At 50.7% G+C, this 4974-nt stretch overlaps 1 pseudogene; it reads left to right on the forward strand.

The window, feature by feature from the left end:
* The first annotated feature begins 225 nt into the window (after positions 1–225).
* LOC110288031 (splicing factor Cactin pseudogene) lies at positions 226–2945 on the forward strand (annotated as a pseudogene).
* Positions 2946–4974: the final 2029 nt, after the last annotated feature.

The following is a 4974-nucleotide window of genomic DNA, read 5'->3' on the forward strand; positions in this document are numbered from 1 at the left end:
GTCCCAGTAGCCAGGTTGACTAGGACAGATGAAGATAACAGCAGCTAGGCCTATGGTAGTGTTGATGCAGTCATTTCTGCTCTGGTTACTGAAGTAAAGGGAACTCAGGACTGTATTTGAGATTCTGGTCACTGTTCCTCCCTCTCGCCCTCCCTGCCTGCAAGTGTCTTGAGAGATGCTAGACTATACGAGCAGTAGAAGGTTTATGAAGACCAAGATTCGGTGATGTACTTCCATGAGGCCACTATCCGTAACAGGGTAGGGCTTTGCAGTGAGATAGCACTATCTGGAGTTACCTACACATCTATAAATAACCCTTCACCCATGATCTATAAGAAAGCCCAACAAGGGCTGGTGAGATGGCTCAGTGGGTAAGAGCACCCGATTGCTCTTCCGAAGGTCCAGAGTTCAAATCCCAGCAACCACATGGTGGCTCACAACCATCTGTAACAAGATCTGACTCCCTCTTCTGGAGTGTCTGAAGACAGCTACAGTATACTTACATATAACAAATAAATAAATCTTAAAAAAAAAAGAAAGCCCAACAAATTCATTGCTCTCACAAAGATCTTTGGTCTGTTGTTGGTGACCATCTGAAGACGTTAAGCAGTACCTTTGTCTTCCCTAGAAAAGTTAATACAACACCGAGCAAAGCTCAAATTCCTAAGTTTTATGAACTGAGCTGTATGAAATAAGTGGCGAGGAATATGTCTAGGGAGTACATTAGTCCCATGATGCAACTGTGAGTTTGACTTATCAACACCTGGCTGGCCCACCAAATGAGACCTGACTCTCGATGGGGATGGAAGTAGCAAAGTAGGAGTCAGAGCCAGAGCCACAGCTGGAGCCGGGGCCACAGGCAGAGCAGCTGAAGGCGACAGGAACACCAGTGGGACAGGAGCACCAGTGGGAAGACAAGCAGAGCAGCCAGGGGCGCAGGTCAGATTCCGAAGGACCCTGGCAGCAGAGTCTAGGAGGCGAAACCAGAGCAGCCTTCGGCCACCTCGGTGGTGGCACTCATAGGACCAGTTCTCATGACTCGGGTGAGGAGCAGGCACAGGGCTCCTGGGCCCGGAAGGGTCACAGACACTCTTGATCATCAGCGTCTAGCTTGGACTCTCCAAGACGCTCCCGGGGTCCCAGGGCAGCTGCCATGGCCCTGAGCCAGCAGCATAGCCTGCAGGAAAGACTGGGGCTTCATGAGGAGCGCAAGCAGCAAGAAGAGCTGCTCAAGGTCTTGGAGACACCTGAGGAGAAGGGTGCAGGAAGACTGGCCAAGAAGGAAGCTAAGGAGCACAAGAAGCGCCAGAAGATGGGCCGGGGTGGGGAGTACATGGGCTACAGCAACACAGACAACCCCTTTGGAGACAACAACCTGCTGGGCACCTTCATCTGGAAGGAGGCCTTGGAGAAGAAAGGCATCAGCCACCTGGGAGAAAAGGAGCCGAAGGAGGCGACAAGAGGATCCGGGAGAAGAACTGGCTGGAGCTGCAAAAGGTCAAATGGCTGCGGCTAGAGCGGGAACCGGAGAAAGCCCTGCGGGAGCAGGACCTGGAGTCACTGCGGCGGGAGAAGGAGGCAGAACACTTTCAGGCCTGGGAGGAGTAGGAGGACAGCTTCCACTTGCGGCAGGCCAAGCTTCGCTCCAAGATCCGAATCCAAGATGGACAGGTGAAGCCCAACGACCTGCTGGCCAACTACATCAGTGCAGAGGAGGACTTTGAGCTGCCAGCGGAGATGCATGAACCCAACACTTTCCTCAACGGCCTCACGGTGGCAGACATGGAGGACCCGCTCGAGGACATCCAGGTGTCCATGGAACTGGAGCCAGGCAAGAACGTGGACTTCTGGCGGGGCATGACGACCATCACAGAGGATGAGCTCGCGAGCTCCGCAAGCTGGAGGCCTCTGGCAAGGGCTCAGGCGAGCGCCGCGAGGCGGTCAACGCCTCTGTCAGCTCCGATATACAGTCGGTGTTCAAGGGAAAGACAACTAGCTGCGGGTCGTTTTCCAGGCCATCGAGGGCAAGGTCCGTGCTGGTGGCCCCAACCTCGACATGGGCTACTGGGAGAGTCTGCTGCAGCAGTTGCCTGCACACACGGCCAGGGCCAGGCTCTATGAGCGCCACCAAGATGTTCTTAGACAGAATCTGTTCCAACTGAAGCAGGAAAGAGCCAGAAGAGCTCACGGCTACCCACAGCCTCGAACTTGAGGAGTGGCCTCCCAGCCGGGGGACTTCAGTGGACACAGCGGAACCCGAGGCGGCCACAGTACCAAGGGAGGCAGATGGGGAGGCAGTGCTGCTGGAGGAGGGCCTGATCCTGAAGAGTCTGGCAGACTACGAGCTAGGCTGCTATAGCCCGCGGCTGCTCACAGCACATGGGCTGCCCGTGGGTGCGCACGTGCTGGAGCCGCACAAGGACCTGCAGCGCCTGCAGCTGTCTCGCCAGCAGCTTCAGGCTCCGGGTGATGCGAGGGAGCGCTGAGGACATCTTCTTCCGGCCCGCGAGGGAGGGTATGGGGCAGGACGATGTGCAGTTCATCCTGGAGATGCCCCTGGGCGGCAGCGCCTACCTGTGGGTCGACAAGTATCGGCCTCACAAGCCATGCTTCTTCAACCGCGTGCACACGGGCTTCGAGTGGGACAAATACAACCAGACGACTCGGACAACCCTCTGCCCAAGATCGTGCAGGGCTACAAATTCAACATCTTCTACCCGGACCTCATCCGTAAGCGCGCCACGCCCGAGTACTTCCTGGAGGCCTGCCCGGACAACCCGGACTTTGCGGTCCTGCGCTTCCACGCTGGCCCACCCTACAAGGACATCGCCTTCAAGATCGTCAGGCGCGAGTGGGACTACTCACACCGCCATGACTTCTGCTGCCAGTTCACCAACGGAATCTTCCAGCGCTTCCACTTCAAGCGCTATGGCTACCGCCGGTGAGGCCTATAGACTGCCCGCAGCTGAACAGCTCCAAGGCCATAGGACCAGGAGGCCTCCTTCAGCCTTGGGGAATCTGTGTGCTGAAGACTGCTGACTGCACAGAGGTGAGGGCGGGTGAAAAATGAGGCTAGAGCCTGGGATTGGGCAGTGGGAAAAGAGGGCGGCCTGGGATTGGGCAGTGGGAAAAGAGATAGTTTTAGAGGCTGGTTAGAGAGAGACTCAGGTGTCAGGAGCCATAATGGGACAAGCTAGCAGGCGATCATCCTGAAGTGGCCTGCCTCGGATTATTATATAATCTGTGACATGTGAGCCCTCATTAAGCAAGGCTGTGAGGGACTCATTTTAGGAAAGATTCCTGCTATTAATATGCTTTTCATGTTATTATTAAACATATATAACAATCACTAAGTAGGAGCACATCTTTGGAGCAGATCTCTGCAGATCCACGAAGATGTACTATCTTGTAGTGATGCTATATAGAAAAATAGATGACTTAAATCTTAGTGATGATCTTATTAGAATTCCTAAAATCATATCTGTGAATATTAAGCTCTTTTATTAACAGGACTGCTATTAGATCTTTTTCTGATAGTCAAAGCTGCAATGAAAACTCTGCCAGTCTCCCAAGTGTCACCAGTAATTGCTCTTAGATGGTAACCAGACTTTCTTCTACTCAGAGCACATTCCAAGAGATTATAAAACAATTAACTAGGCCGGGCAGTGGTGGTGCATGCCTGTAATCCCAGCACTTGGGAGGCAGACTCAGGTGAATTTCTGAGTTCGAGGACAGCCTGGTCTACAGAGTGAGTTCCAGGACTGCACAGAGAAACCCAGTCTCAAAGAAAAAAAAAAAATTAACCAAAGGTCGTTAAAAGGGAACTAATGATTTATTATAGATGTTGGGACAGAAGATAAAGTATCAACTGGGTTTACCTATACAAAACTTCACTAATAACTTAGTTATGGTTTTAAACCTTCAGTGAACTTGTGGAGCTGAGACAGGTGATGGATGTTTGGCCAGATAACTACTCCTAATGGATATGCATGTAAACATTCACTGTTGTAAACTTCTATTTCAATGTATGATTTGATTTTTTGTGTGAACTTGTGATTTTGTAACATGTGTTCATGTATTCTTATTTATTTATTATATGTAAGTACACTGAAGCTGTCTTCAGACACTCCAGAAGAGTCCGGTCTCCTTTTGGATAGTTGTGAGCCACCATGTGGTTGCTGGGATTTGAACTCCGGACCTTCGGAAGAGCAGTCGGGTGCTCTTACCCACTGAGCCATCTCACCAGCCCCGTGTTCATGTATTCTGAAAGATGTATAAGTACTGAGGACAAAGAGGTGAGTGAGCTAAGATCAACAGAGGAGACTTTTTTGCCTTTCCCCACTTAGACTAGAATCTTTTCCCTTTTCCCACTTAGAGAATTTTTCCTTTTCCCCCACACAGGATTTTTTGCTTTTTCTTCTTTCTTTTTGCTTTCATAGTAAACTTTTTACAACTTAGTAATAAACTCTATAATCACTTCTCTAAGTGTCTTCTCTTCCTGAGACTTCTAAACTAGCAGGCTGAAAGTTAGAGCCCAGCAGTTCCTGCTGAGATAGAACAAAGGCTATTTACTTAATCCTTTGTGGCTTGAAGAAGTGGCACTAGGTGCCAGAAACTGTAGTTTCTGGCCTCAGAGGATCACAGAAAGCAGGTCAGCTACAACAGCTTAGTAACTTGGGCTTAGATAAGTAAACGTTTTATTATACAGCAACCCTAAATATCTCCACAAAGACCTACCCTCCAACTAAGCTCTTCCCCTGCCGCTGCCTCAATAAGAACCCACGAGAAAGAACATCCCATGCTGGGGTGGCCCCAGCACTCAGGGACAGAGAGGAAGATGGAGACGTGTAGATAAGATGGAACCTATAGGAGAGGAAGAGGAATCCTAACCGCGTGGTCCAGGGAGCCATACGAAGTGGGCATTTCTTTGAAGATTAAATCATATGTAGGGTGGGTTAGCCCCATCTAGTCGTG

Source organism: Mus caroli, unplaced genomic scaffold (assembly GCF_978045245.1).
Source record: "Mus caroli unplaced genomic scaffold, Mus_caroli_1 scaffold_1, whole genome shotgun sequence".
NCBI classification, from domain to species: Eukaryota; Metazoa; Chordata; class Mammalia; order Rodentia; family Muridae; genus Mus; species Mus caroli.